A 22,338-nucleotide genomic window follows, 5' to 3' on the forward strand; every position below is an offset into this window, starting at 1 on the left:
CTCTAAACAAACTGATCCTGGTACCAGTTTGCCAGGTCTCAGAGTGGCTGATTAGACCATGTGCTGTGCCTGTGTTTTTAAAGCAGTGAGGTTGCAAGTCAGAGTCAATGCCAGAGGTAAAAGCTGAATTTTCTATTTTTGCTGTTCTTTTCTCTTCCCTCTTTTGTGTGTGTTTGTCTTGTTTTGTCTTCTAGGAAATGGGATCTGACTTTAACAACAGCAATAATGACAGTTCCAGCCCATTTCAACTAACTTCTTCTCTTTTCCCCCAAAAAGACAGTTATTACATCTTTAATACCATCTAAGAGACTGTCAAACAAGAGGTTTCTTCCTTCTAAAGACTCTCGCCAGCTAAAGGGAAAGGGAACAAGGGATACTGTTAAAATGAAAGCCTTATTTAATACTTCTCATTTCAAAAGCTTCAGCTGTTTTTCCATCTTTTCCGTATCTTTAATAAAAAGCTAAAGGAATTTTTAATGGTGTATTTGCCATGGTACTAAGCGGGCTGAGGTCTCTGTATACCAAACCCTGAACCTTGTTTAATGTAGGATAGTGACTGGGTTGTCTTAATGCCTTTGATTCTTTGGTTCCCTTTATTCCTTCTAAATTAATACAACTTGATCCACTTATGCACCACTGAATTAATCTGAGCAATTTTTGACCACTAATTGGTAGCATGGAAAAGTGAATACACCTTGGAAGCCTTTATCATTTTATTTTATTTTCGTGCTCTAAGTATGATACTTTTGCTGAAATCCACTCATATCCCCCAGAACAAAAACAGTTTTTCATCTTTCTTTAAGAAAAGCCTCTCTCAAGTTTCCATTTTTTCTTCATTGAACATGCCAATGCAGACACAAGGGAGACAGGAAAACACATTTCTTTTAAGAAGAATGCAATAAATCAGAAATTCACAAAATCTCCAAGGTATAGTGTGCAAAAAAAATCTTAAGGTTTTGTCTGGGTCATGTGATTAAAAACCACCATCTGCTCTACTTTTATAACAGTACTAAAATGCTACAATGTGTTTATTTTAAAATAATTTTGCTTTTACTCTGCATTTAATAATCCATGTATAAATAGGTAAGATTCAGTATGCCCAGCAAAGAGAAATTGAGTGTTTCTTCCCCAATATTCAACTTTGAAATGACTATCTGTAAGGTTGATTTTTATATTTATGCATATGGGACCAGAACCTTAGATGGTATAACTTATGGTAACTCCATTGATTTCAGTGGTACTCTGGTCATTTACATTAGCTGAGGATTTGGCCAGTTAGACTCCTGACCACTTTTGTGCATGTGTACACTATATGCTGAAGCCAATGGCAGTAAGGACAGAATGAGGTTATCAGGATTTGGCCCAGAGTGCTTGCTGGATCGTATATAAAATCCTTATGAGAGCAGTTTGCAGAACCCTGAATGATATAAAAGAGGCCAAATCAGATGCTACTAGGGAAAGGAAGACAATAAAGAATTTCCCCAGAAAAGAACCATCTTTGGGTCCATAGCCCATAGTTGGGTGCTTGGGAAGCAAAGTCCTGATTCAGCAAAGCACTTGAAACATGAGAGTAGGTCCCACTGACTTCATGGGACTACTCACATACTTAAAGGTAAGCTTGTGCTTAAATGCTTTGCTGGATTGGGACCCAGGTAAGGAAGGGGACCATTTGTCCATAACAAAAGCATTTCACAGTGGATGAAAACTATACCCCAGGTTTAATTTTGATACTTTAGTGAAGATATTCTGTATCTCTCCGTCAAACATTCTGCTAAACTGTGCAGAATAAATCTTTTATGCTTGCCCTTCTAGCTATGCCTTTTAAGCCCAGGAACAACCTCTTTATTTTTTCAGGTGTTACAACATCACTTTATATTGTAACAATCAGCACTGAACATAAATTCTATGTGAGTCATACCAGCTGTTTAACCTTATAATAATTTTCTTAGATTTATCCTATGCTCTTAAATTACCTGTTGCAAGTATGCTAATTTTTATATATATTTTTAAAACACCACCATATTGCCTAGAGATATGTTCAGTGAACACTTTCCATTACCTTAGAGTGCTTTCCAGTTAAATTCCATTCATTTTGTACTTGAATTTTTTAATGTTGTGCCAACATGTATCACTTTACATTTGTCAGCAATGAAATGTTCAGTAACATTAGCTTTGTTAGTACAGTTTGTAGCAGATGCAAATACAGTAGTTTCTTTTATGCATGTGTATATCTTTTTTTAGTTTCCTATGGTCTGTGTTGTTGCATTATGCTGAGATGCTCAAGCTATGGCCTGTAATACCCATCTCAGTTTGGTGATGGGCAAATATGGAATGGTTCCATAGCTGAACTGCAGGATGGGGTTTAGAAGGGGACCAATAGGGGTTTATGCATCCTTTGCACGGTATGGAGTCAATCTCCAGTGGAATTATCTGTGAGCATCACACAGGAAGCATTTAGGGGCAATGCTGGGGTGTTTGTTGCTATGTAGATACTTCATTGCTAGGCTGCCATCTACTATGCCATAGAATGTGCCATGGGTGAGGAGGTTACTCTAGCCATTACTCTGGAGTAGACTTGAAATTGTAGCTCCGCTAACGCTGTGATTTGTGTGTGTGTGTGTGTGTGTGTGTGTGTGTGTGTGTGTGTGTGTGTGTGTGTGTGTGAGAGAGAGAGAGAGAGAGAGAGAGAGAGAGAGATTTGTCTCCTTCTCCGACCTCACCAGCAGACATACCTGAGCTGATACCATGGATTTGGTTTGCCATTGTATGGTGAATGGAGCAAACCTTGTCTCACAGCTGATTTGAACTCTAAAAATTCAGTTTAGTTATATCAACCTGAGACTCAGTAGCATTTAAGTTGCCTTTGCAAACTCATTGATATAAAACTCATATGAAATGCACAGCTCTTCATATCTTTTATCATTATCATGACAGCTCTTCTTTCACACATTTTATCCTTCATTTTATGATACCTATTAAAGACTTTTAAACAACTCTTGGTTCCTTGAGGAGTATTTATGCTTCTTACAGGACTCTTATAACGTGAAGAAACAGTTATCAAGAGCATGCAGGGAAATGTTATATTAAGGACATTTTAGGATGCTGTTCTTACATGATAATGACTGTGGTGCTTCATGTTTTACACACAAGTTTATGTACCTGTCTGAGCTGTTTACTTGTGGGAAATGAAGAAAACCTGTAGAATTCTAAACAGAATGGAAAACTGGACTCTACATTAGATCAGATTAAGTTAATATTCTCTGTAACATAAAATTCTACTGACTGAGAGGTATAATTTGGGGTGGAATGGGAGATCTTTGCATTCTACAATTTGGCCTCTAGGATTTTAGCACACAGAATTTTTGAGATAGGGTTTGTGTATAGGGGAGTCTTATTCAAAACAAACTGTTGAAAATAATCACTGCTTTTGTGTGACAGATGAGAGGAATCAATTTATTTCTGGAGGCTTCTTAAAAATGAAGGCCTAAATGTTTGTGTTGGTCTCCTTCATTTTATTTATTAATCTTTTAGGGCCCATTGAAGTTGGTGGAAATTGAGGGTAAAAACACCTCAAGAGTCTGGGTCCTTAAACTAAACAATAAAAAGGGGAAATATTTGAATGAAAAGAACAAGAGAATGTACAGACCAACAACTATGCTAATAAGCTTAAAACAAATATATATTCAAGGTTAAACTTGAATCTTGTTTCATAACATCCTTATGAGGTAGAGGGTTGAGGGGTGGGCAGGAGAGGGGAACTAGGCAGATTTCTGCTTTTAGGGAGTATGACTACTACTTTGTGTCTTATTATCTTGGTTATCTAGCTTGATACTTACACACATGGCTTATTACTAAGTCAAAACTCCTTCTGAATGCCTTTGGAGGGAAGAACTTTTTTCCTCAACCAAAGCTAACTTTATGAATAATCAGCAGTGTTTTTTTGCATGACAATCAGGCTGCAGTGAAAAGACAAGGAAGAAAGGAATCTTTCTTTAAACCAGCTCTGTGAAAAACACTCATTTAAAAAATCCAAACTAGTAAGAATACACTTAATATTATTTATAATTTATTTTATGGTAGCACTTAGAGTAGGGCCCCTTATGTTAGGCGCTGTACAAATACACAGTAAAATAACTGCTGCTCATCTTGAATTGCTTAGATCCTAATTACACAAGAAGGACAAAGGGTGAGAGGAGAAACAGGGCACAGAGAAGTGAAGTGATGTGAAGGTCGCAAAGCAAGTCAGTGGCAGAGCTGTGAATACAATCCAGGTCTCCTGAGACACAGCCCAGTACCTAGACAAACCTACTACCCCTAATAAACTGAAAAGAATAGTTGACACAAGGTAGGCTTCATGAAGAAGAAGACATATTCTTACTAATAAAGGATTAGCTTGTGAATATCTTATTCACATTGGTGTACATTTACATGAATAGTCCCATTGAGGTCATTGGAACTATTGGTGTTACTTAGTGCTGAGCAGTGCGAGCTGGTACAAACTAGTCCTAAGAAAGCAGATATTATTTACAAATACTGGGGGGAAATAATCCTTCCAGAATAATAGTTTTAAGCTATTTGCTCGCAGACATCGCATGGCATTCCCTCTCTATTTTACTCTAATTGATTTAGAAGTATTAATGTTTTAGTAAGTATGAATTTATCTTTCACTGAAATCAGTCTCTTTCTGCAAGCTTGCTTGCTTCTTCTTTAAAGTCAGCTAAGTTCTGGCTCTACAAAGTAAATGGCTCCAGGCTGAACTAGCATTTAGTTGATTACATAACACACTAACAGCTCAAAAACATTGCTGGTGTAGATTGATCTCATCTGACCTGGAAATGCCAATCCATTAAAGAAAATAGGGCTTGTTGCTTATAACGAATAAATGTTAACCCCCACACTAGAGTTGAACAGAAGAGAAAAGCAATGAAGCCCTTTCCCAGAGTACTAGCACTGCAATCTGTGGGAAAACTGTTTTAGAAACATCCTGTGTATTAAACTAATGAGCAGTTGTCATTAACATGAATATAGGTTATGTTTTAATAATACCTTTCTCCCACAAAGGAAGCCTCCTGTACAGCCTGTAGTGTAATTAATGTGGTTTGTTTGCTTTCCTGCAGTATTTTGCCGTTAAAAAAGATATTCTGAAAAGACCTTTTTCAGCTATATACTTTACAAAAAATGTAAATTAATTAAAACATCTTTCTGAGGGTGACAAAATCACTCTCAACCTGTTGTCTACAGTTTGTAGCCACATACATAACTTTTATGGGTGGCAAGAAGATCTCAAACACATGGATCAAAATTTTCGAAAATAGGAGCCTAAACTGGGGCCTGTTTCAAAGTCAATGGATAGATTACTATAGACTTCAGTGGGCTTTGAATCCTAAATAAGTGGCCTGACTATTCAGAGTTCTGTGAGACAATTGATTTTAATGGGAGTTGCTAGGTGCTCAGCACTCTAGAGAGTTAGCTGACTTTTTTATTGCAGCCTAAATGTGGCCTTAATAGCCTCCGGGTATGTCTATCCAGCCACAGAAGTGAGCATCCCAATTTGGGTCTTTTTTTTGCATCTCTTTATTAGGTATGCTGACTACGTTGGGTAAAAACAGTTCTTTCTAAACACACCCTTGTGATACCTTGAACAAAAGGTAACCTGTGTCCAAAAAGTAGAAAATGAAGGTTACTTACTTGTCACTGGAGTTCTTTGAGATGAACTCTGCATATTCATGGTTTTCGGACTCATGCCAATCAGTGCAGCAGGATGGTAGAAGCTTCTAGTAGCAGTGCACATTAAGCACCAATGCTCCCATGCCCTCCTCATCTAGTGCTCAAACATATTCTGAGTGTGAGTATAAAGGGGGTATGTCACCATTGCTGCTGCAGGTCCTTTCACTGCTAGTATGGAAAAACCAAGATATTTTAATTTGGACTTTGCAGAAGCACGGAAGGAGGGTGGGATGTGGAAATATGCAGAGTCCACCTCAAAGAACTCTGGTAACAAAGAAGTAATAAGTGATGAGAAGAGAGAGCTTTTTTTCCCCCCTCAGTGGTTTTGCAGGTAACAAATTAGTAAGCATTCTGTTCCTCTTTTCTTTCTATAGACAAAACTAAGAGTTTCTTCCATGAAGGGTCTTGAGGAAGGGGCCTATTACCCGCCTCACCATTATGTTGTTCTTGTAGCCATTTTCCTTCTGATTTTCTTACTAACTTAACAGGTCAGAAGTGTCTCCATTATACCAAAAGGAAGTTCTAAGCCTCCTCAGTATACTGTGTAACAGGGTAGCTTACCCCTTAAGGGCTGCGGCTTGCCAATCGTGATTTCAGAATGAGCTACACCTGGGAGAGAGCAGGGTGATTGCCCTATAAAGATCAGCAGGAGAGGGCAATTTCAGGAAATAAAAGCAAGACTGCAGAGGATATGATAGGCTCCTACAAAGAGATCAAAGGAGCTGTGACAGAGAGGGGCTGCAGTGGCCAGGAGGACCCTGAATGACAGAAGGGTTTGGGGGCTTGGAAGCGAGAAGGCTGAGCTCTAGTCAGGTAAAGCCCAAGAGAATTGGGACTTAGCTCTGAGAAGAAGTGCTAGGGACTGCCCAGCTAAAGGGAACAAGTGATCAAACTATGGCTTAGAGTGCCAGTAAATAATGGGGATCCAGGAGGGGAATGTTTTAATTACCTGTGGGCTGTCAGTTGTTAAGGGGCCCTGAAGAGGGGATAAATTGATAGCACAGCCCTGCAGAGGCACCTCCCCCAGAAAAGGGGCACTCGGGAGTCAACTAACTATCTTACATACTATTAGGATACTGTGTACTAGCCCTGTTAATTCATCCTGCACAGCTCTGCCATCTAGCAACCAGATCTATTCCACATACTTCATCTTATGTGAAACTTTCTATCATACTAGTTTCCCAAAGTCCCTTTACATTCTGAGTAGAGAGGGGTGAAATTTTTCAGTTCAAACTTGGGTTACTGAAACCTTCTGTGAACTTGTGTAGAATTTGCCAAATTGTTTTAGGTAAAGGAGGGAAAAAAACCCCCTGAAAAATCAAAAGATTTCTGTTTTGATGTGTGTGAAGTTAAACTTTTCAATTTTTTTATTTGATACTTTTGCACTTCAAACTTTATTTTAGTTTTAGTTTTAGAAACATTTTAAAAGCTCAAAAAAAGATCCAAACCAAAACATCAGTTGTTCACACCTCCCTGTTATGGAGTGCCAGCTGCTTAATAGAGATGAGAATTTGAAGGAAGAAGCCGCATATTTCTCGAGTAAGGAATTATATCCTTATAAGAAACAAGTAGTTAAAATAATTATTGTGAATTCCTGCAAATTGACTTGAAAGGGTGTTTTGACTTAGTGAGGACTGGTGAATCTGGCCTACAAACAATATTGTTTCTCCAATACTTTAGTTATAATTTATGGAGTACAGGATGTGCACTACAGTCCTACTTATTTGGAAGGATATAGATAAGAAGGCCACATGAGAAATAAACCTTTATGCGATCATCTGCCTCTGAGCTCACATCAAGTTACATACTGCACTTTAATTTTATGGCCCATCAGATACTATTAAGAAAATATTTGCTTTTCTACTTCATATTTCATTTTGGAAGTGGGCAGAAAGGAAGTTGTCCCAAAAGAAGCTTCAGTGTGTCCTGGACATCCTTGAGTAATTCTTCACATTCCAACCAACCTACCCCTATCCTTTTCTTTCTCAAAGGTGCACTTGGCTTTGACTTTCATTTACCCAAGGTGGAAGAGAAGGATTCCACAGTTAAATTATCGCATCAGAAACTCCAAGGTTCGTATATGATCCCCAATGAATTCCTCCTGGCAGCATGGACAGCCATTTATCAAGATTAGTAAGTGCTACACAGTTTGCTTTTTATCATCTCTTCAGTTCAGTTCTGCCTCTTAATATTACATCTCTAAAGAAACATTTCCATTGGCATTTCAGTGATATTTCTGAGATTGGAACCAGTGCAGCTTAGGTATTTACATTGCTTTGAAAAATCCCAAACTTTTCCAAATGGTGAAGTATCTGCATTTTAATTTTTTTTACTAATTCTTTTAATTTCTAATTTGGAGAAAGAAGTGTGTTCTTTTTCCCTTGTATTTATTCTGGCACATGCGAGGAAACCCAGAACACAAACGGGCCTTTACATTTTAGACAACTGCTAGGCACAGCTATGGTATGTTTGATGTGAAAATGTTGGTGCACCCCAATGAACAGATGCAAGTGTGAGGATTGCATTGTGCCTACAAAGCATTCATTCCAAGATACAGTTCTCTGTTCTATGTTTTAGGGCTAGACTGTGCTTGGCTCTCTGTGTGGATGTGCAAAGAGAGGGAGAGGGGAATGAAGCCTTAATCTGCTTGCACCCTTCACCAGTACAGAAGCTGGGCATAATGGAAGAACCTTGCAATTGGGACCACAAGGGCTTCAGAGAGCCAGTGCCCCCACCTAGGCAGCCTGTGCAAAGGGGAAGGGACAGAGTGGGGCCATGGGGCTGCTCCCACCTCTTTCTGCCAGTGGGTGGGTGGGCAGGCTGTCTATCAAGGGGGATGCATTCTCAACCCACCAGGAGGATTGTGCAGTACCTGTGTACCCTGGGAGATCAGGAGTGCTGGTAACAGACTATGTAATGGTAATATGATGTGCAATCGTGCTGGAAGGAGAATGATCTGTATTTCCTGGCCCCAGTCACTTAACTTGAATCTGGGTTACAAAAGGGGGATGATAAGAGCAGTACCTTCTGATTCTAGTGACTATTGTTACAACATCCTCAGCAGCAAGCTGTAGCTAAATGTCATGGACCCGGTCTTACTAAAGTCATTGGGAGTTTTATCATGGACTTTAATAGGAGCTGGATTGGGATTTAGACTGTACAGATATTTGTGTGTTTCAATCTAGCTGAATTAGAACAAGGCTCCCATGACAAAAACACTGAACTATCAGAGGGTGCAGCATGCATTGGCCACAACAGAAAGAGCTGAGCACAGCCCCTGTATATTTCTTACACTGTATTTACTTAGTTACTAGGTGTAAAAGAAGAAATCTTACTTTATAGCAAATATTTCGAACAAGTGACCAGCTGAGACTGGCCTGGAGCATTAATATTATGTAATGCACATGTATGGCCAGCATCCTTTGTGCTGAAATAAACATGCACTAAAATAAACAGTTCTACAGTATTTGTAGGTCTAGACATAAATACATACATATTTTTATTTATTCTTTGTATTAGAGGAGCACCAATTGATCCTAAGATTGATTGAGATCAGGGCCCCATTGTGGTAGGCAGTGTACTAACAAAGAGTAAAAGACAGTCTCCATCTCAAAGAGTTTATAGTCTAAATATACAAGACAGACTAAGAATTGTGGGGGAAGGGATATAACGTATGGAGTGAACCACATGGCAGTTGCAAATCCCATGTTAGTGCCACAATAGTTTTGTTGATTGGTTTCTTTTTTTGACTGGGTTTTGTTGGGAGGGAATTAGCTTAATAAAGACATAAAGATGGGCAGCGGGGACTTGAAGGAGGGGACAAGGAGAAGGATTGAAGGGAAATATGGAGGGCATGTGGATTGAGGCTGCAGTGAAGAGAACAAGTTGGGGGAGTTAGGGAGAACAGGTAATCAGCAGAGGCAGAAGGATGTCCAGAGTTTATATTGACCCATTTGCATATGTATTCCTGCAAAAACCCAGACAATAATGCAAATTTAAACTTGAGAAATTTATCACAGGACAAGGATGTATGTACCTTAGCTGGTACAAACTAAATCAAGCTAGATTGATTTACCCCAGCTGAAGATTTGGCCATTAGAAAGTAAGGATCAACCTAAACATTGGCCGTGGTGCATATGTATGAAAGTAGTCATACCCATTCCTTATATTTATATTCCTTAGTTTATATTATTATATGCATTTTTCTATCTTACACATGTATCATGTAGTACAGAGCCTGAGTCAGATTCTGGTCACTAATAAGGCAACCTTTTATGACACCCTGAAGTCACAAAGAGGCTATAAAGGCAGCTTAAAGACCATATCGAGAATTTTCCTGACATAGGGGAATCCCTCCCTCAGAGACCCCAGCACAGGGAGCATGTTGAGAGAGGTCATCATAGCCACAGTGTTACTATGCTCTGGTCATCCTTGACTGGTGTTACAAATTCTTGTGGGGCAATAACAAGTGGGCACAAGTTAAAGCAACCCTTCTAAGTTGCACCACACCTAATGTTCAGTGAGAAGTGGAGATAAAGGTGACCTATACTACCTTTGTGTCTCCCTAGTATGCCCTTCAATCTGCTTCTGCATGAGCAGAAATTTGCTAGAGTAGGGCTGAGCCTAGGCATTTAAAATTTAAAAAATATATAATTTGTATTTTAATGGGGGTGGGGGAAAACAGAATAAAGAAGAATCTGATAATTCTTACAGCAAAATTCCTCTTTAACGACAGACATTTTTAGTAATACCTAATAGAGTAGGCAACACAGAAAATATATTCTATCTCAGCATAGCCAATGGAATATTTTCTACTCTTTTTTAAAACTATTTTCCATGTCTGTCTTTCTTTAAATTGAAAATAACTAAACCATTTTTGCATTTTGGAGGAATAAGTTCTTATTTAAGAACTTGATGCCTTAATAAACAAAGGATTATTCTGATTTAGAGGAAGAATACAGCTGAAGTAGAACAAATATGGTGGGAATAACTAGATCTTATTTTACTTTTGTTTGTCGGGAGAAAGTGATTGAAATTCTTAATGGTAATGGAATTCTGAATGTTATCTTGTGTTAGTGTGGAATCTTGAAGCAAAAAGATTAGCAGTTGGCTGAATCAGCTTGCTGGCATAGCTGCAGAATTCTTGAACTGTCAATATCTAGGCTGTTTCGGTTGTGTGCCCAGAGGAGACAAATTCCATCTGCAGATTGTGAGGAAGTCAACTGCCCTGAGCAACTGTCCTTTCCCCACCCCAACAGGCCAAGTTTATCAGAAAATGATGGCAAAAATAGTAGGTTTAAAAAGCAATAAACCTCGCCCCATATCAGTAAACTTTCTGCTCAGATGAGAAGAGAGAGTGTTGTTTTTTCTGAGTGATTTTTTGCAGGTCACCTACAAATCTGCTCCCCCACAAAAGATGACTGCTTATTCCAGAACTAGGCGATTCTTGGCATTCTCAGGGAGATTGCATTTGTCTGCTTAGTACATCCCTTGAGCAGGAAGCAATGCCTCTCTATATGCTTTATGCAGACAGTGACCTAGACTGATGAATAAGGATGAGAAGTATTCTGAGAAACTCACAATCCATGTCAAAATGATGGATTTGAAAGAAATCTCTGTGGTACTGATAGGAATTCCAGGGAAGGACATAACCCCTTAAAGTGGATGATGGTATGTACTAGTGCCACCATGAAAGTCAAGAGAGTAAGGAAGATTGAAGGAGAATTGCACAGTTCAAACAAACAAAGAAAATTGGGTAGTTCAGAGGTGAGAAAACTAAGTGCAGTTTTTAATGTCTGGTAGTAAAACCATTCGGTAACCTTCAGGAGGTAATAGGTTAGGGGCAAAGAGGAAAGTCTGAGTTCTGAAGCAATAAATGAAGCCTACCTCAAAGATGGACAGGGCCTGTGAGAAGCTAGATTTGAGCACAAATACAACATCTTTGTGTCTTTAGTATTCATACGCAAACCTGAATGTTTCTGTAAATGCTAGTGAACTAGCATATTTAATCCACAGTAAAATGGATTAAATATGTTAGTTCACTGGCACTTACAGAAACATTCAGGTTTGCACATGAAATTGATATTGGCACCAGCAGCTTTTTCAGTGGAAATTGTGAAACTCCATCTCTTTTAAACCAGTATATTAACCGATACGGAAATGAGATTATTCCCCCTCCCAGTCATGTGTTCACTTCTTTAGGGGCACTCAGTTTGTGGCTTCTTAGCCAAAGGCTTAGTTGTAATTAAATTATTAAAGATGTAAATTCATTTCTGAACCTGGGAGTCATCACCTCTGCCCTCACTTCCTGTAACCAAGTACAAAGTTAACACACTACAGATTCACACACTACCAGCGACTTGGCCTATGCTGCCTCTGTAGTAGGATGAGTGCTAGTGATTTGACCCTGTAACCAGCCAAAGGAAGATCCATAAAATTATTATATAGTTCTGCAATATTTTTATTTGCTTTTGTGGATTATAACGAATGGAGCAATCTTTCCTGTGGGGCACAGGGGCTGTGAGAAGGTTTAAAGTTGATTTCCAGATTCATTAAATGTCTAGCTTTCTTGATCATCCACATGTTCAGATCACTTTGGAGTTCTTTAGTTTTGTTTCTCTTTTTAGCTCACTTTACTGAAAGGAAATTATGTGAAAATACCTTTAACTTCACAGACTGATCACCTCAAAAAAAAAAAATAAAAAAATCCCGGAACTTGGACAATGGGCTGAATTTCCATTAATTTTTGCAAAAAAGTCATTTTTGCTGTAGAATGCAAACTCTCAGCCATTTTTACAGGTAAAAGTAGATGTCTGCACAGGATCAGCAGGGAATATTACTGTGAAATGTGCGATGGATGTGGCAGGTCTTGACTTCCTGCCGAGTTAGTGAGGAAAATCCATTTTTTTTCATGAGATTCACAAATTGTGAGAATTTCACACTTTTCTGTATAATAGCACTAACAAGCTGTGGGTGTGTTGATTCTGTCCCATCTCTAATTACAGTCAGCCCTCAGGCACACATTTATACCCAGTAAATCTTCTGTCAGATTATAGAAATCTTTGCAGTAATGGATTGTAATGAAGATTAAGTTGACAGGTACATGAGTGATTTATTATAGATTACTGTGCAATAGAAAGAAACTTTTTCAACAATCATCACTGTATAATGAGAGCCATTATATGGCTGTATTTTTGCAACAGCCTCTGGGTTAACAATAAGAACAAAATTAGCCAACAAGCAGTGAGGAATATATGAGTGTAGCATACTCTGTATATCTCCGGTTCTCAGAAAACTGACTGAAGTAAGATCCTGCTAATGCCAGGAGGTGGAGGTGTCAGGGAACGTCTGCTTTGGATAGTACTGGGTTCTAGAGATGCTCATGCCAATGACCCTGTTCATTGCTACAGCTCAGTCAATGGCTGGGAGGAAAGGAATCTCCATGGAGAAGTAAAGGAGTAGCACTGTGGCCATAGTAGCCCCTATTTCTCTCATGCCCCTCTGACATGGGTGAGGGAATGGCTGGTGGATCTTTGTAAGTTCAGATCAAAAAGCTCCATGTCATCTGTACAAGAATGTAATGAGCCCTCTGGCTGAACTGAACAAAACTTTTCTCCTGGATTTTGGATTTAATTTGAGTTTTCTGCATTGGAGTGGGGTGACCAGCAATGCTACTTTAGCTATAGCTGTGCACACCGTTCAATTATAAACCCTCGTTCTCAAGAATTTTATATAATTTGATGATAAATATTCCTGCCTGGTGTATAAAAATTTGATCCTGAGGGTTTTTTTAACTCTTGTACAAAATATATATCAAAGTGTCTGTTAAAATAATAGAGAGCTTAATGAATTCAGATATTTTAGGGCCTGAGCCGGAGTCCATGGGAGATCTACCACTGACTTCAATTGACTTTGTATCAAGCCTTTAGTGCATCCCTATAACTTAAGAACAGGCTTGTTTTAAAATAATAAATAATATAGAACAATAATCCCCAATAGAGAATGAACTTTAACTATTGCAAAACCCACAAATGATGACAATACTATGTATGACTCGCTTCACTGCATATTTTTATTATTTGTGTTGCAGTGGTCCCTATGAGCTTCGGTTATGGGACCAGAACCAATTGTGCTAGATGCTGTACAAACACAGAACAAAAAGACAGTCCCTGCGCCAAAGAGCTCACAGTTTAGGTGCCGGTATAACAAATGTACAACTGGTGAAGCAGAGTGAAGAATCAGGCCAAGTGTATTTATTTATTTCAAGGTCTGCTTAATGGTATGAATAACAATTGGAAAATGTGTTTAAAAACCCACAAGGAAATTCACAATGGGGTAGATTAAGGCACAGCCCTCAGCCAAGGGTTGTGTGTGAATTGCCCCACCCCAGGACTCACCCAGGGAGTCGTCATGCCTCAGACAGCTGATTACAGTTCCCCCTCTGTTGTCTCCTGGCTTTCCTGCAAGCCTATACAGTTGTAAGTCATTATTCCCCACTCCCCTTTACCCACCTTCAGTAAGCTGACCAATAAGCAGGGGTGTGGAGCAAAGGATCTACCTATTTCTGTGCAGTCACTGCCCACCCATTCAGGGGCAGGAGAAGTGTCCATGTAGGTTCGCTTGTGCAAAGCAAGTTCTGGATAGTCCAGGAAGGGGTGTAATAGGAATTATTTTTCTCTAATACAAGTATATAGTCCAGGTCACAATCTGCCCAAAGAGGTGTTTTTTTGTTTTTTTTAAATTAAGGCATCATTTAAGAGAGCTAAGCAGTGTAAACAATGTAAGTTAACAATGGAAAGATTAAGTTGCTGGTGTATGTAATAATTCCTGTATTAATAGAGTTGTGTAGTGGTTGAATTTGTGCTTATTTGCAGCATTAGCCTGCAAAAAACCTGCTTTGGAGAAGATTAATATTTGTGTTCTTACATTTAATTTGATACAATTTTTAATAAAATGGGTCAGTGGCCTGATGTACTTATTCTCCACCACTAAGAGGAATGGTGACTGCAACAAAATATGTTGGTTTTTTTTGCTTGGGGAAACTATTTCCTGCTTTTCCTGGCTTCAAGATTATAAACTTAATTTGTGCCTTCCTCAGAGACAGGCAAACTTGTGGTTTGGCTCCAAGCAAGACAAGAAATTTCAACATACTCTTTCCCAAAATATCTGAAGACACCTGAGGTTGTTGCTGTGCTATTGAGCCAACTTGGGCACTACAGTCCCTAGTGGAGTACTGATATAGTTATGGGTTGGTTGGGCATCTCTTCATTGTACTGATCGAATGCCTGACATAGCTACTATTAAAGCCAAAGGGAGTCTTTTAACCTGATTTTCATTGGAGTTAACAGTGTGACCTCAGTGAGCAGAAAATATATATAAATTGGATGTTAAAGAACAGATGAGGTTTGTGGTGAGACATTTTATTGCAACCATGCCAGCTAAAGCTGTGATTTCATCAGTTAAGAAGGGTCAGCCTCTGCATGAATTTTCTGATGGAAGACCTGCAAGGAATACTCAGGGTCTATAGAAACTGCTGCAGTTGAATCAAGGTTTCAAGAAGATGAACTCTTTGGCCCTGATTCATTTCTTAAGCATTTGCTTAACTTTAAGTCTGTGAGTAGTTCCATGGAAGCCCTAATGAAAACAAGCTCAAAACTCTCAGAGAATTCAGACCCCAAACTTTTCTCATTCAAAAATGTTTGGATAAACTCTGAGAGCCAGATTTTTCTTAAACAGCCGAAATGAAGTGGCTGGAAAACAGTTCCTGACAGGTTTCAGAGTAGCAGCCGTGTTAGTCTGTATTCGCAAAAAGAAAAGGAGTACTTGTGGCACCTTAGAGACTAACAAAGTTATTTGAGCATAAACTTTCGTGAGCTGCTGGGGGGCTGTGCATTTTCAAAAATCTGGTTCCAATTGTGGATGCTGATCTCTCTTGAAAATCAGACACTGTGAAATATTTATTTCCTTTTCACAACTCTCTGCTCTCAAGAGCAGGAAGAGAGGTGCCAAAATACTGTGAGGGGCTATTCTTTGCACAGGTTTTATAGACTCAACAGGTTCATGTATTTCACATAAATTCTGAATCAGCATCTGAATCAGTAAGTATATATCCCAGCTGAACAGAACTATCCAAGTCATTTGAGATTTGCCCATTATATAAAATGAAACAGGTATCAGTTTGATCCTGGATTACTTCTACTTAGAGGCATTGCAAATGCACTGTATTAGATCTAGCACAGGATTTTGTAAAACCAAAGAATTGCTGAGATCCGATGAAGTGAGCTGTAGCTCATGAAAGTTTATGCTCAAATAAATTTGTTAGTCTCTACGGTGCCACAAGTCGTCCTCTTCTTTTTGAGATTAAGTGATTGTGTAGTCTCAGTCTGGTGTGAGCTCTGCATTCAGGTGCTTTTTTTTTTAACATAATATTTCAAAAATCAGAAATAACATTTGAAATAGCACAAGACACACAGTGAGATCCAAAACTAAAGAAAACAAGCTTAAGGCAAAAGCTGGTACTGCTTAGGCAGAATAATTGTGTGGGCAGCCAGAGGAGAAAAGAAAGTACAGGCAACTCTCCAGGGTAGGATTGAATTGTGGAATAGAGACTGCTTAGCTTGTATCAACATGCAATGCATAAAAGTTCATCAGAGAACTTTTGATCACTTCATCCTTCATCACTTCTGCTGTTTTATCTCTCTCCCCCGCCCTCCTTCTGTTTACCCAGGAGTCTGCCGCTGCTCTAGAAGTTTAAATGAAAATCAAGATGAATGCTGTCTTTGTTTTCAAGGGCTACTTGAACAACCTGACCCCCTATGGTTTCAGGGCAGAGGATTCATGCCTTCAACAGGGGCTGCCAGTACACTGCAGCGTCAGTCTCTGTATAACAGCAATTGTCACTTGGTGCACAGTATCACTGTTCTAACCCAATTCATTTTTAAATAACGTAATTTAAAAGAGTGCATTGTGTTGCTTTTTGCCAAATTATCTATAATGCTGTGATAGTTAACTTTAAATTAGCTAGTTCTTTCCAAAGCAGTAATATGCAGTTGTGCAAACCAACCAACAAAGGCAGCAGCCCAACAAAACTGACCAAGATGCATACATGTTTTGGCTCTGAAACATCTGATAGTTGGGAGGTTCTGACTGATGCTAAAATGGACACTTAGTTGAGTTTTTAAGAAGTTTTTTTTTTTTAAGGCCTTCTGTCTTATTAAGATTTAAGTTCTATTGATAAGGCTTCAATCATGTACTTGGTCAAGGGATATTTTTAGTCTATTGTTTCTATTATATAAGGTAGGCATAAATGAAAACTACCTGCCTAAATACATATGAGTTCATTAAATCAAATAAAGCTGAATGTTCAGTTTCTATGAAGGATTCAGGGTTGCATTTCTGCATAGAATTTATAGGGGTCTAGGGCTTTTCTGAATGTACAGAAGAGTCATGGCTCAATCCCTACCAATGTACAGCCACTGTGCAGTTTTAATTGCCAGTGGAATTTCAACCATAAACAGAAATCTGAGCCTTTAGTGCATAGTTCAATACAATGGGCCAAAATCTGCCCTTTTTTTAAATGCCATGCAATAGTCCTGAAATCACTGGTGTAGCAAAGGGTGCAAGTCAGGGCAGAATTTGGCCATATGTACAGTATTATGAGTTATTTGTTAGGCTCTCTGGACTAGATTTTGTTCTCACTTACAGTGGTGTATATCTAGAGTGACTCCACTAAAGTTAATTTGAGTTCACATCAGTGTGACTGAGAGCAGAATCTGGCCTTCAGAATTCAAATATTCCCAGTTTGCGGCAGTACAGAGACAGGAGGATATAGCCCAGTAAGTTATTTAACATATTTTAAAAGTTTTTTAAAATAGTACTGGGGGGAGGGAGTTAGTGCTCAACACTGAAACTTTATTTTAATCATCATGCACTATGACATCTGAGACTCAGTAGTTCCCTTTTCTTCACTGCTTCTCTGAAAAAGTTTTTTCGATTTAATTTAGTTTGCACAATCTTTACCTTATGATATATTGGTGGTGCGAGCAAAGCTTGTCCAGCATTTTGGGAGTATAGAAGTGCTGCTGTGTAAAGTGTTTTAACTCCCAGATTTATCTATTCTAGGGGTTTATGTAGCACCTAGAACTGGAGCATCATAGTGCTTAGGTGACACTAAGATGATTTAGCCAGTTTATCAGAAATAAACTAGAAGGCTAACTTTTGTGAAATATGCCCAAGAAGTAAAGAACCGTTACCAGATATTCACTAGCAACGTTTTCAAACTATTCACAATTAGCTTCAGAGAACAATGCTATGCACTATCTTGCTCCCATCCAACCATTCTGTGCATGAATGGTTTTCACTCCTTACTGGATGGAGTTGGTAGCAAAATGGATAATATGGAGTTGGAAGTTGATCTGCTGGTCTTGAAAATGAATAAATTGGGCTCCAGGATAAAAAGCCTGGACTCTAGAATGGGAAACAATGAACACTAAAGGTGCTTAAAGGTACAGAATTGACATTGTCCATTTCATAATAAGGAGCATTTATTGTAGGGGACAATGTAGGAAAAAATATATATATATATATATGGGTTCTTCCATTTGCCATCTCACAGCAGTACACGGATATGGTTACTTTGGCCGTTCTTATGTTATCTTCCTTCAAATTCTCACCACAAGCAATGCTATCACAAATCAATCCTAATAAAATTTTCCATTGATGTTTCCATTTAACATTTATATCTCAAGTGTGCTAAGTTCAATTTTACAGTTCAAATTATAAATGATAGACAAAGGCATATATTTATTTTTCTAAACTTAATTGTCTTGGGGAGGCTGTCTTTAAAGATCATCTCCAACAAGGCATAGAAGAAAGCATCAAGTAGAGACAGAGTTAGCAAGATGGGAGGTGGATTCGTGCTCATAAATTCTTAGAGGAGCAAAAAGTATCCAGGTTTGAATCAAACTTAATGGGCTCTAACAGGATAAAAAAATATAAATAAATTCTAACCAATCAAAACAAAGCAGATTCAAAATAATCTAATCTTGAATTGCAAACATAATGTTACTGCAGTTTCTAATTTGGATTCTTTACAGTATCACAGAGAATCCAGAATGTTTTCTGTCCAAATCTGGAGTCTAAGAGAAAACCTTACTTATAATAGAGATGAGATTCACCCCTGTGCACTGAGCCTGCCAAAGGACAATTCGCCACTCAGCTCCTACTTAAGCTATTGGGCAAGAAAACTGGGTAAAATGTAATTTGTTTTTTAGTGTAAGATTGAAGTGGAGCTCAAGTGGTGTTTAGCTCTTGTGTGGTCCCACTGCACAGGAGTAAATCACACCCATACTGCATAAAATAAAGTTTTCAAAATGTATTGAACAACATCTTGATATATTAAAAGTACTTCTTGAAGTTAAATGCACCCAACTGATACGATCTCAGTGTCAGCAGTATCATTACATTGTCAGCTTTGGTGTGGCTCAAAGCATGATATTTTCCAATGTCTGCATCTGATCTGAAATGAGCCCAAAGGTTTATTAATTTTCATGGGAATCATCTACTTCAGTGTGTCCCAACTGTAGGGACCTCACATGAACTAGACCACCTGATAGTGCCCAACAACTGAAAATCTTTAATGCAAAATTTCAATTCTATTTTTGGTTGCACTAACAATGTAACGCCAACCCACTAAGCCCTGAGACTCCAACTAAAGAGATGTGTAGGATGGGCTAACTGCCCCGGCGGAGTCCTCCAAACATTTGATGGAGTTCAGAAGTCCCCAGGATTTCTACACTTAAATCTGTCATCTGTTGATGCTCCATATAAACAGACGACTTAACTGGACGCTCTTCAATGCTTGTTAGTTTCACACTCTAAGATGCTAGTGGTGTAACCTTTGATTTATGTATTCACAATTAGTAGCTTAAAGATAAGGAATAAAACTAAACTGAATTCTTTATGGTTTTAGCCTCCAGGGTGGCTACAGATAATTTAATTTAGTGGAGGACTGTGAATGACACAATGAGTGATAAAATTAAAGAATTCATTTAAAATAAAATAGTGAGTTAAGCAAACAGACATTACAATGGAACCATACACTGCATTGATACTCACATGCTAAGTGAAATGATGCATCCAGAGGTGATCGGTCCTTGGATGGGCAGAATGGGCATAATCCTTTCTCTACTGGTACCTTGAGAGTGGATGGGTGCCCCTAATCTAAATTAGCATGCTACCCTTTTCATAATAATTTATAGCACTCCCTAATTAGTTAATATTAAATCCACCTTTTACCATAGCTACATTTCTGCCACCATAATTAAATATTTTCTACTTTCTTATTGGCTACTTAATATTTAGCATAATCTTAATATCTGCATAAACTCCATACATAGGAATAGCCATACTGGGTCAGACCAATGGTCCATCTAGCCCAGTATCCTGTCTTCCAACAGTGGCTGGTGTCAGATGTTTCAGAGGGAATTAACAGTACACTGCTATTATTGAGTGATCCATCTCCTTTCATCCAGTCCCATCTCCTGGCAATCAGAGATTTAGGGACACTCGGAGCACGGGGTTGTGTTCCTGACCACCCTGGCTAATAGCCCTAGATCGACTTATCCTCCATCAACTTAACTCATTCTTTTTTGAATCCAATTATACTTTTAGCCTTCACTGTATCCCCCGACAATGAGTTCCACAGGTTGAGCACGCATTGTCTGAAGAAGTACTTCCTGATGTTTGTTTTTAACCAGATGCATATTCATTTTGTTGGGGTGTCCCCTGGTTCTTGTGTAATGTGAAGGGGTAAATAACTCTCTTCACTTTCTTCACACCATTCATGATTTTATAGACCTCTATCAGATCCCCCTTAGTCAGCTTTTTTCTTAAGTTGAACAGTCCCAGACTTTTTAACTTCTCCATATATGGAAGCTCTTCCATACCCCTCATCATTTTTGTTGCCCTTTTCTTTACTTTTTCCACTTCTACTATATCTTTTTTTTTTACCAGAACTACCATGGAATTATATAGTGGCATTGTGATATTTTCTGTCTTATTTATCCCTTTCCTAATGGTTCCTAATATTCTGTCAGCTTTTTGACTGCTAGTGCACTTTGAGCAGAGGTTTACGGAGGACAAGCCATGATGATTTCAAGATCTCTTTCTTGAGTGGTAACAGGTACTTTAGATCCCACCATTTTGTATGTATAGCTGGGATTATGTTTTCCAATGTGCATTACTTTGCATTCCTGAGCACTGAATTTCATCTGCCATTTTGTTGCCGTGTCACCCAGCTTTGTGAGATCTCTTTGGAACTCTTCACAGTCAGCTTTGGACTTCACTATCTTGAGTAATTTTTTATTGTATGCAAGCTTTGCCACCTTTACCCCTTTTCCAGATCATCTGGGAATATGTTGAACAGCACTGGTCCCAGTACAGATCCTTGGGTAACTCTGCCATTTACCTCTCTCCACTGTGAAAAATGACCGTTTATTCCTACCTATTGTTTCCTATATTTTAACCAGTTACTGATCCATGAGAGAACCTTCCCTCCAATCCCATGACTACCTACTTTTGCTTAAAAGTCTTTGGTGATATCGATAACTATCAGTATAGGTAGCATTTTCCAAAATTTTCCATTTTATCTAAAATACTTGTAACAACTAGGTTAGGACCAAAACACGTTAACAACGTTACATGCGTTTGTGCCCTAACTTAAATCTAACTTGTTTCTGAATAGTCTTACTTCACTTTATTCATATTTTACCAGGCTTTACTAGGCTATTGTCAAGCTTATTTTTAGAAAATAGATTTTTGGGCCTACTTATGCTTCAACACATTTCTATATAACATAAGCCAGCATCATGTTTCTGAGCTACAGTGGGCTGCTGTTCCTCAGTGCAGAGTGTTGAGTGTGTTGCCTTTGTAGTACTTCCAGCTTCTGGTGACCTGTGGATATATGGATAAACTGGCTATTAGATGCAAGCTAAGGTCCCCCACATAGTAGCAGGATGTTGGAGTATTTTTTTCAGCTACTTTTTCCCATTAGATGCTAAGTGGCTATAATGATGTTTCCTTTTTCTCAGTGAAAGTAACTGAAAGCATTTTCAGGATGTCAAAGAAAAGGCAGGAACAGCAAGAGCGACTTCTAAAGTAAAGTGAAGAAGCTTCCTTCTGCCAAGGTCATCTCCAGCCAGTGGGCAGGTAGGAAAAACACCCATCTTTTGAGCAGATTGGCAGGTGTTTGCAGGCATTTAGCCATATCAATCCTTTTCTATTATTAACTATCTTTGCTTCAGATAATTCAGGATAAGCAATGTCAAGCTGCTCTGTAAAACTGTTTTGCTCACGAACAGGTTGTATGTCTACAATATTAAATTTTCAGCAGTTGCAGTCTAATTGGCTGGCGGTACAAAAGTATTTTGTTGGCCTTGCATTTTGAAGGAATTCTGTTTCAACACTTCAGAGCTACCTTTTGCTTTGAAACATACCAGAGGAAGGCTTGCCTCCTGCTGTAATCACACACCCTGTTGCTTGCTCTTGCTTACATAAGGCACAATTTATTGCACCTCAATGCTTTAATGATTAATGAGTGGATGCAAATCTGAG

At 38.7% G+C, this 22,338-nt stretch overlaps 2 long non-coding RNA genes across 3 annotated transcripts in view; both read left to right on the forward strand.

Moving 5' to 3' along the window:
• Positions 1-6,416: 6,416 nt before the first annotated feature.
• LOC119841417 lies at positions 6,417-17,133 on the forward strand. The gene is made up of 3 exons (XR_005288538.2): positions 6,417-6,540; positions 7,719-7,860; positions 16,454-17,133. It is a non-coding gene; the product is annotated as an uncharacterized LOC119841417 (long non-coding RNA).
• Positions 17,134-17,153: 20 nt separating this feature from the next.
• Positions 17,154-22,338, forward strand: part of LOC122456263 — a 43,579-nt gene continuing 38,394 nt past the window's right edge. Inside the window, exons 1-3 of one of the 2 annotated variants that reach the window (XR_006275057.1) lie at positions 17,154-17,371; positions 17,431-17,561; positions 21,816-21,933. This is a non-coding gene — a long non-coding RNA (uncharacterized LOC122456263). Of the gene's footprint in view, positions 17,562-21,815; positions 21,934-22,338 lie in introns of both variants that reach the window. The other variant, XR_006275056.1, reaches the window with a different exon arrangement.

This window comes from Dermochelys coriacea, chromosome 12 (assembly GCF_009764565.3).
Source record: "Dermochelys coriacea isolate rDerCor1 chromosome 12, rDerCor1.pri.v4, whole genome shotgun sequence".
Lineage (NCBI taxonomy): Eukaryota > Metazoa > Chordata > Testudines > Dermochelyidae > Dermochelys > Dermochelys coriacea.